A 13,275-nucleotide genomic window follows, 5' to 3' on the forward strand; every position below is an offset into this window, starting at 1 on the left:
ATATTAGGTTAAGATTGCTGAGATTATAGAAATAGCGATAGATCAAGAGTACAATATTTTTCTGTAATCGTTCTTGTAATCTTCTAATCCTTTACAGTTGATGTTCTTAATCGAGCTCTTCTAAGGATTTTATTTAATCATTCGACACGTTTGATTCAAGCTGTTTGTTCTTATTATTGTGTTTTTACTGTTTCATATTCATATACTTGTTCAAGATCTAATCGATCTTCATAGATTAAAAGTTGTTTTTAATCCCATCAAAGTTCTTTATCGAGCTCTGATGAGGCTTGAATCTATTGAATCATTCGACATATTTTGATTCATTCTTGTGTTTTATATTGCTGTTTTTCGTTTTTGTGATTAACCTGTTAGAAGATCTAAACGATCAAAGAGTTTCTTAACTCATCAGAATGGTCCTTAGGAAGTTTTATCTAGGAACATAGGATCAACTTGTCTTGTCACTTATAGCATGTCCAAAATTTGTCACAATTTTTCGTGCTTACGTGGACCACAATACCGGTGACCGGACAGATCTATTCATGAAGGGGAAGGTACTGACAAACGGATTAAGATTGTCTAAAAAATTTGATCCCAAATATTTTTGTTTTTGTTAAATTTTTTATGTTCATAGTTTTCCTCTATGCACAAATTTAAGGGGAGAATTAAAAAAAAATTAAAAATCAAACAAAAATCAAAAAATTAAAAATCCAAAAATAGTGTTATTTTTGTTTTAAGTTTTCTTTTAGTTTTGTTGTCTTGAAAAGTGAATTCAGGTGTGGATGAGACTCATGGAGATTGTATTGAAGATTTTCTGAGCCAAGGCTTCATCCGTGATCATCGAAGAATTCACATTCAAAGGAGCAAGAAATGAAGACTATTCTTCCAACATTCAATCTTTCAACCCCAGAAGCAAGGTGAAGCTATTCTTGAAGATTATGTGACGGATTGCACTGAAACCTCCTCAATCAGTCTGCTGCTATTTTGAACCTGCTGAAGTGATCCAGAAGATTATTTCTCTCCGTTGTTCTCTCTGAAGATTCTCAAGCTGAAAGCGCTATCTTTCAAGAATTAGTACATCAAGCCTCCTCACCCAATGTGCGTTCAGAGTCAAATCTGGAAAAAATGTCCAACTGCTCAAGATGAAGTCATTCATAGAAGATTCTTATGTTCATCATGATGCTGTGATGAAATCAAAGATAAACGTTGAAGCCAAACTCCAAATGAAGATTAACAAGAAAAGTCAGCTACTTTTTAGGGGGAGCTTGTTGGGGTCAATTAGAAAAGAAAGCTATAAACCAAGGGGGAGATTGTTGGGTCTATTACTTTGCTTTTCTAAGCATTTATTGTATTTATTATTTGGGCCGAAAATAGTATTAGATTATTTGTAGCTTGGACCGAAAACCCATGTGTTTTCGGTCTAGCATTGGGCTTGGGCCTTGAGTTTGTAACACACACACATACACACACACACACACACATATATATATATATATATATAAGTAAGGGGTGAGGAGGGGGTGGCCTAGAGGAGAGTTAGTGGAGAAGGAGAGCATATTGTAGAGAGAGAAACAAGATAGAAGAAGTGTGTGTGTGTGTGTGTGAGAGAGAGAGAGAGAGAGAGAGAATCTAATGTGTATGGAGTATCACTCATATCTTTGAATACATCATAGATTCATCTTCTTCTTCTTCTCCTTCTCTTCTATTTTGATCTGACATCATCCAATTGAATGGGATTTCGCACCATCAATTGGATCTGATTGATACACAAGCAGATCTGGGGACTTACAGATTTCCTGAAACCTGTTATCAACATTTCGAGGATGCAATCTCATCATTGGCAAGTTTTCCCGAACTTCTAATTCACACTACCCGCAATCCATACAGCCGCTTGATATGTTCTTCTCCCTTTCAAGGATGCAAAACTCATCCCGGATTCACAATTGCTTCTGCTTTTGAATCCATGAGCGATTCTCCCCCACTTAGATTCCACTAAGTCTTCACGGTACTCCATAATTGAAGGATTCCCATACGCTCAATCTGACATCTCACTCAAACCTTAAAGTCAAATTATCCCACGTTCAAAGCAACTTGTTTAGTGACACACCCTTTCCCTTGGCGCCTTTAACGGTCATTCCACGCACGAAGACTGAAACCACTGAATCCTGACGATGGTAGATAACCACCCCGCGACCCTAACTACCGACCTTCCCTTGATGCTTCTGAACCGATCTCGGTCGTGGCCAAGATAACACTGAATACTCCCGAACTAGAAAAAGAAGAATGATCTTACGCTAGCTACTAATAATTCCCGGTATGCAATTGGCATATGACATTTCGTGAAAACTACAACCCAAATACAAGCAGAGAGAGATAACCCATGTATACATTTACCCGAAACCGATGCATGAAATAGCCATAATACATGTAGAACCAAAAGTAAGGACAGCTGATACATACATGCATCATTCCATGTTGTAGTCCTGACCTCTTCTTCATGTCACTGCAACGTTCGAATCCTCTCCGCTGGGACTCCTGCCCTATCTTCATGTCCATTTGTGATCCTCAAAGTTTATTGAGAAAACATGCTTACTGCTCCTCCCCTCATCTTCGGATCGTCGGCCTTCTTGTGGCCCACCTACTGACAATGAGGTCCCTTTCCCCATGGAACGTAGGAGCTCCACAAGCACGAAACTCCCAAAAATTCAGTGTGCGAGCTCCAATGATAGCCATAACCTCTGTACGAAATGCGGCCCAATGCTCATCCATTATCTCCGATACACAACAAGAAACCTCTGCTGAAATAAACTCTCGCAACTGCTCGCTAATCGGCTCAGCATCTGCACCTGATCCAGAACCCGAACTTGTACCATCTCCTTGAGAGCTCATATCCAATCTGAAATAAAACATTCCAACGGTCAAACATAACCAAGGGTCCTTTCCCCATAAGCTTCTTAGATTCTCCAAGACTCTCACTGATTCGAGTATGGATCCTGTGCTTTCAGTAGTACAAGCCCAATACTACCTTCCACACCTATCCATACTCTCCTCAGCAATCATCTCGAATCCTCCAAGTTACTTTCTCAAACCATTATGCTAGTACTCACTGAACCATACTACTAACCCTCTGAAGCATATCCTAGAATTTCATAGGTTCCCGAACCCACCCCATCCTCAGTTGCTGAAAGACTCCTCATGATGTCAATTAACCTCTACATGAATACCATCACCTGTGGCGAGGCTCGGATAATCCTTTTAGTAAAGGACTCATCCCTACAACGGTTAGACTCATACGAGAGTTACACAATAGGGTCAATTCCAGCACTCTGAGATTATTCAAACCTGGTCACAAGTGACTTAACGTATTCATCTAGTAGTTAACTCCCATCACTCGAAGTCCCACAAAACACAAAGCAAGCAACATTCAAACAAACAGAAAATCAACCAAACAATCCATTCGATCCTCTTATCAGGAATCTATACTATCATGTAATTCAAAGGCTCATACAATCAGGCATAACCTAAACAGGCCATCCTACTAATGGCTGATCAGATCTAGCATGCAAATCTACAAGCTCACATAAGCATATAAAGGCATCTCTCCTAGATCCTTAGCCATAATCTATCATGTGGTTCACATAATGATATCATATCACATAACAAATGTGTATTGGTATCTTGGGAACCACTTACTTAAGCTCGGTCGATTGCACGTATCACACACCTTGTCCTTTTCAAAGTTCTTTTCCCTTTTCAAATTCTTTTTATAAAAATGATTTTCTTTTGAAAAAATTTCATACCAAGTCCTCAGTTTGAGTTCAAACATACCCGAGAGTGTGCCCGAATCCATCAAACCAAGGCTCTAATACCAACTTGTAACATCCTAAAATTCAAGACCAGAAATTTCATTTTTGGTTAATTAAAAACCACTTAGTAACTTTGATCAAAACATTGAAAATCAATCTAAATAAACAATTATCATAATTTTAATCCCAAAGATCGTATAGTGCGGAAGACATAGTGTGATGCGCTGTGATCGCCCCGAGCTCCTTCATTTACCTGAAACAAAAGTTGAAAGCCATAAGAACGAAGCTTAGTGAGTTTCACCACATACCATACATATCAACTTATCCATACATTTCATACATAACCATGAGCCATACATATATCATAACCAAATAAGGTGTTATGTGTCGAACATAGTCTTGCCATTATGCCACGAGCCACCACATGGTCTTTCTTGCCAAACCGGGGGCCACCCCCTAGGTCTTACAGACAAGTGCCAAGAGCCACCTTGTGATCTTAATATATATTTCCTAGGGCTAACCCTCAGGTCTTCCTACCATACATAATGACATACTATGTGCCAGGAGCCGCCTCCTCTAAGGCTAACCCCCAAGTCTTCCTACCATACATAAACTAAATGGGCCGACATTGTGGCCGTAGACCCATACACACTGTAAGGAGACTCACCTTGCACTGCTGAAGTCCGGCTGATACACTTCTAGTTGCTAACTGGAAATTCCCGAGCTACTAATCCTTCCGCTCCCCGAGATTCCAACACCAAAATAACACTTAGATGAAAATACCTTCAAAAGTCAAACTTAGGTCAACCCTGGTCAAAGTCAACGATCAAGGTCAACGCTCCGAGTTGACTAAACTCGCTGAGTTGTTCCATCAACTCGTCGATTTCTAAAACTCAGAATCTTGAAATCGCGATTCAACTCATCGAGTCAACCCTTTACTCACTAAGTTCCCTCATATTCATGGTCGCGATCTACCGCATCAACTCGTCGAGTCATTCCTCATACTCGTTGAATTCTACCATAACCAAAAATGGGACAACTCATCGAGTTCCTCAGTCTGTTGGGCTGTCTTAATGGATTAAGCCACTACTCCTCAGATCCAAGCTCCAAACTTTGAATATACTCTGGAAATGACCTTAGAAGGGTAAAGTTTCCAACTTTACCCGTTAATACTCTCACTTGGTTAGTCTTTACTCAACCCTAACTCTTAAGGACCTAGATCTTGGTCCACAAGTCACCCATACACCCAATTAACACATCCAAACATAGATTTGGACCCAAACATCTCATAACCATGCAAAGCTCCTGCCTTTTCCCATCATACATGGCCTTTTGAGCTAAAAAGGCCAAAAGAACACTCCACTGCTTGCATGGGGACTCCTATGGTATAAAGTTTGCACCTTTATGCCATAACAACCCTCAATGGTTCTAGATATGAGAATATAAACCTTTGGGACGTCCATTCATCACATGCTAAGATACTTGGACCAAAAACCCTCATAAGGTGACAAAGAAGAGATATATCAAGTTAAAGGTCAAGATGGAAACTTGATTACCAGAAAGTGATGAAGATGGGGTGTTGCTTCTAGATCTACAATCCCTCTCTTGAATCCCCAAAGTTCTTCTTCTTCTTCAAGCCTCAAAGCACTCAAGGACACCCATATATGGCTCACAAGCTCATGAAAGGCACTAGGGTTTCATGGATTAGGGTTTGGGAAGTGAAAGTTGGAAATGAGGCTAATGGTAGGAGAATAAGGTGCTTAAATAGGGGACAAAAGCTCGAATTTAGGGTTTCCCAAACGCAGACCAACTCGTCGAGTAGGTCACTTAACCTGCGACCCAAATTTTGCTCCTACTCGTCGAGTACCTTCCTGGACTCGACGATTTCTTCTTGATTTAGGGCTTTTTCCTTCCTTTCTTGGTCTTCTGCACTCCTGGTGTTTCAGTACGCCCCACGTATTGCCCGGAGAAGCACAAAGTACAACCCGACGAAGCTTTCTGATCGGGATTTCATGCATTACCCTGAGCGTACACATACGTATGCCCAACATACGAATTAAGGTGCCAAACATAACCAAAGGATCTTACCCACTTCTAGCTGAGCTCTTAATCCATGAAGTTGATAGCTTTAATCCATAGCATGGCTCCATGAGGTCCAATATCCAGATCTATCATTTTATTTTCATGAAATGTACAACAACTAATGCATGGGTGAACTTCAACCCCAGAGATCCAATTTTTATCACTTAACAAGCCTTGAAATGGCAAGATATGAATTCTAAAGGTTTTGGAGTAACTTTTACTCACAAATTCAAGCCATAGGACCAGAACATGCTTATCAAAACCCATAACTAGATCCACACTAAAGAACCATAAAGGTTAATGCTTTATACCTCTAGAAGATAGATCAAGATGTACAAAGTCTGGATCCACAAGTTCCAAGCTAACCAACCCTTCTCCAATGAGCTCCTTCTTCTTCAGTGTGTACCAAAAACACTCCAAATCACTCAAAAGCCTCAAGAATTCTCAAATGAATGCAAGGGTTTCGGTTTTAGGTTTAATGTTGATGGAGGCTGAAAATAATAGGGTTTTGACTTAAGTTATGGCCTTCAAATATAGGGTCCAAGATCCTAAATTAGGGTTTGCACCACAGTAGAATATGCCTTGCATACTCCTAGTATGCCTAATGTACTCCAAAGGCCATCGGTGATCATCCATCCTAGAACACCCAACATACTCCCTGCACGCCCAACGTACTAGGCTTAGCCGAAAAACCACCAAACTGCCAAAGGCTACAATTTCTTTCTTCTAAGTCTGATTTCAACGATTCTTATATCCACATAAATGTAATGAGAAGCTCTACAATCCTATCAGCTATCATTTTCCTTAAAACTTTCCGAACTTCAATCCAAAATTCATAAAAGGCTCAAACTATCACTTTACAGTTATACCCTTAGGCTCCAAAGCACAAATTGATCTCTCGTATCTCCTAATCTACATTATCCACATCCAAAGGAGTCTAAATCTCTCTTTCCCCAATCCCAAAGGCCTATGATAAATGATCTTCGGGTCTCCACCCCGAATTAGGAAACGATCTGAAGTTAGAATATATATATATATATATATATATATATATATATATATATATATATATATATATATATATATATATATAACATATTATATTTTTCTTGAAATTTAAAAGGTATAAAACCAAATACATGATATACAAACATGCATTGTATACCCATTTTTTTCCTTTTGTGAAAAACCCTAAAGTCCTTTACACTTCGGCCGCCGTTTCTCATATTTCTCTTAGGGAGGAGGGAGTCATTCCCTCCCAACCCACCGAACCCACTGCCACATCAGTTTTTCTCTTTGATTTTCTTCATCTTTCCCAACCCACAACACACGGAAATCCTATCTTTCTCAACCCACTCAACCCACTCAATTTAAAAAATACAAAATAATCAAGAGAAAATTTTAATTAGCAATAAAGTTATCGCCGGTACCACTCCCTCTTTAGCCGGTTGTTTAATTGGTTTCACGAACCTACTTCATCATCTCTCTTTATTTTCTCTCTCTCATTTTCTCTTGTACCGTGTGTTTTAAGATTTGTACCTTAGTTGTTTAATGTTTTTTTAATTGAGTGGGTTGAGTGGGTTGAGAAATATAGGATTTTCATATGTTGTGGATTAAGAAAGATGAAGAAAAATCAAATAGAAAACTGACGTGACACTAGGTTTATTGGGTTCAGTGGGTTGGGAGGACCCTTCCTCTCTTAGGCTTGAGGGAGTGGACTCGCCACCCCTCTCGCCAAACAAGGTGCTAACATATCAAACACCACTCCTTTTGATTTGCCAAAGGAGGTGTTAAGAATTGGTCGCCAAACAAATATCAGGAGGAAAGAAGAGAGAGAAGATGTATTGGTTGATTATGAGTGGTTCATAGCTATTGTTTCGTTTTTTTCTCTTTTCTTTTCTTCAAAATAAACCCTATTAATTTAACACACCGCCGCTCCCTATTAAATGCTAAGAGTTAATTGTTAAGAAAGAAAAATGATGTGACACTCAAAATAATGGTGTGACACCCCGTTCTCGAGTTCAATTTAACGAGAGAAAAGAAAAGAAATTGGTGGAAATGAGAAGAAAATAAAAAAAAATTGATGTTCCCGAGTTTCATTAAAGGAGAGAAGTGGAGAGAAATGAGATGATCATTTTCCCTCCTAACTTTCCTTCCGATTTGAAAAAATCAGAAAAGAAAGAGCAAAATAATTCAGTTTCCTTCCATTTCTCTCTACAATGTGTTCCTTTCCTTTCTTTTATTTTCTCTCCTGAATTTCTTTTATTTTGCTAAACTCTGGAACGAGGGGTCAATCTCCGACTAACCGCCGGCAAGACGTCGCTACCTACACCTTACCTCCACCCATTAACCCTTACATACTCACCCAAGTTTTATTCCCTTTCACCTGTATAATCGTATAATCGACGGGAAGTCCACCTATACTGCCACCGAGATCAGTCACCCGCTATGTCACCCCACTTCACCTCTCTATTTATATATTTTCCACTTGATACGGGCTATAAGTTTCTCAATTGTTCTATGCGTTTGTTCGCGATTGATGCATGTAGTTTCAAAATAATTTTTGATTTGATTTAGGCAGCGGAGGTTTCGCAGTTACAATCTAGACGTCAACTTCATGTCGAACCTGGGGCTCACGAGAAAGCCGTAAGTGTTTGTTTGATCCCCATTTGGTATTGATTTGTATCGATGGCTGTTGGCATAGGATTCCATGTGCATATGGATAGGTCGAAAACTACGCTAGATATTTTAATTAATGTCTTATTTGCAGCTTTTGGTAAAGGATTCAACATTAGAGCGCTTTAAATCATATAGAAAAGGTGCCTCACCTGTCAGAAGAATTGGAGATTACCTTACTATTGCAGTTGTAGCTGGTATGTTAAAATCCAAAATTGAAAAAGAATCAAAAAAATTTAAGTGGTTTTGATTATTTTAGCCTACATGTAATTGTTTAGGTAAGTTTCATAGATGTAAAGTTGTTCTAAAGAAAATAAATTTCAAGCATGTAAAGTTGTGTTAAATATGTCTATAACCTGATCTGCTCTTAAAACTACTAGAAGTGACAGAAAGTATGTGTATAAACTCAGACAACTATGGTATGTTCTTAAATATGTTTCTTTTTTGAAGAACCAAACAACTAGAAGGGACAGAAAGTATTTGTGTAAAATATAATGATCATTCTGTTTTTTCTTTTATCTTTCTATTAGTCTTGTATTTAATGGTAATTTCTAAAACTATTTAATTTGAATAACATCTCACAAACCTTCTGTAAAGGCCAAAGCTTGTTGGAGCACTTTTTTGATTATGTATTTTAGGATGCTCTTTGTTGTGCAGAGAGAGCGGAAAAGCTTCCCTTTAAATTTGATAATGTTGCTTTTTTCCATGATGCTTGTCAAGAAACATATTTCATGCTTTTAATTAAACATATTTTAGTATTTCTTTATCTGATTTTGTAGGGTGATGCTAGGAGGGTATTGTAAATGGTTTTTTTTGTAAGAAGATATGTTCTATTGGAAGAGACATTCATTTCATGTTATGTGGTGGTGCTCCTTTAGCTGCAGACACACAATGCTTTATCAATATCTGCATTGGGTAAGTATTATTCAGGGGCGGACGCAGGAATAACTAGCAGTAGTTGCATAAAAAATCCGATAAAATAAAATAACATAGACCTGGAAAAGGGGTTCGTGTTGGATCGGGTTTGTGTCGGGTCGGTCAAGATTAACAAACCCATGACTTGTGTATAAGGAAAGGGTAAACTTGAGAGTGAGAAATGGCTATCAAATTAGAGAAATAAAAATAAGGAAAATTAGTCCAATACTTAGATGCAAGTTATCAACAAGTGAACAGAAGCTTTAATAGGCAAATCATATATGTATATTTTTACTTTCCAAGTAAGGGAAAATGACTTGAAAAGCAGGGTCAGGATGTTTCAGTTTTATCATATATTTATATTTTTTATTTTATAAGGGAAGTCATATATGTATATTTTTACTTTCCAAGTGAACAAAAGCTTTTATAAGGATAAATATTTTTCATTTTTATCATAATGCAATCCAGCTCCAAGACTAGCCGAAAGCTATATCATGTAGATGTGTTAAAGTCCATGTATCAAGCTCTTTGTTAAGCTGCAATATTCGAATCCATATGATTTTTGAGTACAGGTTGTTTATTTCAATTAAAAAGAAAAAAAAACAGACCCTAAAGCAGGGGCAGTTTGGTCAAGCTTGAGTATCATTACAAACAAGCAAAGCAGTCAACATGACTTGCTTTTATTAAGAAAATCCTGATGATGCTGCAATAGAAGAAAGTCAAGAAACTGTATATAGGGGCAATTTGGTCACAAACTGTTAAAGCAGGGGATATTGGTTTTGTGCGAATAAAGGGGCAATCAGTCAATTTATCCATTAACACCACCTTAATTGACTGTTAAATCGATGTTACCAAGGCTGTGGAAATCCATTTCACAAAAGATGTCCTGTCCAATAATTTTTTATTAACCCTAAAACATCTAAAAAGGTAAACCCCAACTACATTAAAGTTCAACACTAGAACATTAAAAACGAAATTTTTGTTTCGGTTATGGTGGAGATATACCTAGTGCTTAGATGAATTCTGGTGGGTGGTGGTGGTGCTTCTTCTCTACCGATGGTACAGGGTAGTCGTTCTTCGTCTCTCTCCATGACGATGTTCGTATTTGCATATTAAAGTGCGAGAAAAAAAGAAATCGTGTACCTGTATTGTGGTCTCTTTGATATTGGAGAGGGAGAAAGATATCCAAAAATTCTTGAATTTTTGCTGAGAGTGGGACTTGAACCCAAGACATCTAAGAAAAGAAGGCAAACACGTTAAACCAACTCAGCTATTCAACTTTTGATAATTTATCTAAACTATATTAATATAATCATTTGTTTGTAGGTGTACATTAATAGAAAAAAAATCGAAATTTTTTGCACTACGTCCAGAAAAACTAGGTGTTGCCGGTGCCACTATGGGCACCATAGTAAATCCGCCCCTGGTATTATTACTTTATTACTAATATATTAATATACATATTGTGTGTAAATGGTATTTTTTTTTTTTTTTAATTTCAGGTCTCTAATTGGGCGAGGATATGGGCTGACTGAAACATGTGCTGGAGCCTGGAGCTGCTTTCTCTGAGTTTGATGATCCTTCTGTTGGACGTGTTGGTCCTCTTCCTTGTGGCTATATTAAGGTATAATAATAACACATTTGTTTACCAAAAATAACAATGTACTTTTTCCAATAAAAAATAAATTATGTTGGTATTTAATGCAAATATGATTTGTATTGCAGCTTGTTTCGTGGGATGAAGGTGAGTACTTAACATCGGACAAACCAATGCCTCGTGGTGAGGTGATTATTGGTGGCCACAGTGTAACCGTTGGTTACTTTAACAATGAGGAAAAAACTAATGAGGGTTACAAGGTGTGTTTGTGTGTGTGTAATTTTAATTCATGACTTTTGAGTTTTGACTTGATTATTTGTTTTGTTGACTTTTTTTTGGGTGAAAGGTTGATGAAACTCGGATGCGTTGGTTTTATACTGGGGATGTCGGAATGTTTCACCCTGATGGATGCCTTGAAATCATTGACAGAAAAAAAGATATTGTAAAACTCCAATATTAACAGAAAGAAAGATATATTTTGTGTCCCCTTGAACCGTTTATTTTTATCGGCTAATTAATGTATGATGTTAAAAATAACGCCAAAGTTGGATTATATTGTCTTGCATATATTTTACTTTCTTTTGGAACATAACATTTTTATAAAAGGAAAAATTACATCTAGTTTCTTTAAATTATGATGTTTGGTCGTTCACCGGAGCATATGGAGAAAACCGATTGTCGAGGTGGAATAAGAAATTGTAAAAAAAAAAATTAAATAAGGACTTTGATATGGTTGGTATTGAAAGTTATGATTCATGGTGTAGTGTGTTTTGACCGGTTGCGATTAGCAATATATAATTTCATTATATAAATTGTAATAGTTTGTACTTCGTATATATGGCTCCTTCTTCTGGATTACATAAGTATTTCACAAAAATAGAAAAAAAGTTCATTTTTTTGAACCACTGTAGATCTGCCATACTTAATTAACATGTAAAATCATTTCCATTTATTTCCATCGAAACAAATTGCCCTACTTTCGCCTCATTTTGTGTTTTTCACATGCATTTTTGATAATAAGTGATAAAACTACATATATCATATGTAATTAATGTGTCAAAACATTTCATCTTATTTCCAACTAAACAAATTATCCTACTTTCACCTAACTTCGTTGATAGACACACATTTTTGGTAATAACTCTCACACTATTGGTTATAGTGAAGTTATTTTATAATTTATATGTGTATATATATATATATATATATATATATATATATATATATATATATATATATATATATATATATATATATATATATATATATATATATATATATATATATATATATATAGAGGTTTAGGCTATTTTGTTTTTACTAACTATTGTGTGTCAGAATGCATAGATTTGGACTACCGGATGAAATAGAATCAAAGGTCATGATCTGAGGGTCTATGATATTAGAATAGGATAACATGTACAATATAATCACACAAATTTCAGCATAGGGGCATTTTAGTCAATTAACCTATATTAAAAAAGGAAATTTTCGGATTTTTAGGGATAATTAATTCCTTTATTTTTAAAAATCTGAATATTTTAAATATTTCAAATTTAAAAATTCGATTTTATTCTGTCAGAATGATAAAATGTCAATCATAAACTAGTAAATATATTTTTCGATTTTATTCTGTCAGAATGACAAAATGTCAATCATAAACTAGTAAATACATTCTGAAAGAATACACAAAATTGATTATTGAACTAATAATATACCAACTAATTACATTGTATGATTGTGATTCATTGAATAATAACAACATTCTGAAAGAATAACAAGTGTAATTCTTAAAAAATAACAACATTCTTAAACAGTGAGTGTGATCATTCTTTAATTCATTCTTCAAGTCTTTCCCATTAGGTCTTCAATCCATTCTTCAAGCCAATTCTATCACAAATTCATTGTCACATATTTTGTAATGATACACTTGTAACAACTGCACATTAAACATATAACTAATTAACTACAATTCTATCAGAATACAACAATAATATTATTACAGAATAAACTATTCTTGCAGAATGGTTTTGAATATTCTTAAAAAATTTGGATTATCAAGAATATACCCAAGGAACAAAACATTTGAAATATAAATGTAGGAAAAGATCATGTTAACACAAAGATGTATTTTGAATGAATAACTACAAAGATGTATTTTATATCATATGTATACCATTCTTCTAACCATCGGTGGTTAAT

The 13,275-nt window shown here is 36.2% G+C and overlaps 1 long non-coding RNA gene across 1 annotated transcript; it reads left to right on the top strand.

The window, feature by feature from the left end:
* The first annotated feature begins 8,113 nt into the window (after window positions 1-8,113).
* LOC145067357 (uncharacterized) lies at window positions 8,114-11,652 on the top strand. The gene is made up of 6 exons (XR_013688833.1): window positions 8,114-8,531; window positions 8,656-8,758; window positions 9,341-9,476; window positions 10,979-11,100; window positions 11,202-11,333; window positions 11,420-11,652. It is a non-coding gene; the product is annotated as an uncharacterized LOC145067357 (long non-coding RNA).
* Window positions 11,653-13,275: the final 1,623 nt, after the last annotated feature.

Source organism: Lactuca serriola, chromosome 1 (assembly GCF_051521515.1).
Source record: "Lactuca serriola cultivar US96UC23 chromosome 1, Lser_US96UC23_V15, whole genome shotgun sequence".
NCBI classification, from domain to species: domain Eukaryota; kingdom Viridiplantae; phylum Streptophyta; class Magnoliopsida; order Asterales; family Asteraceae; genus Lactuca; species Lactuca serriola.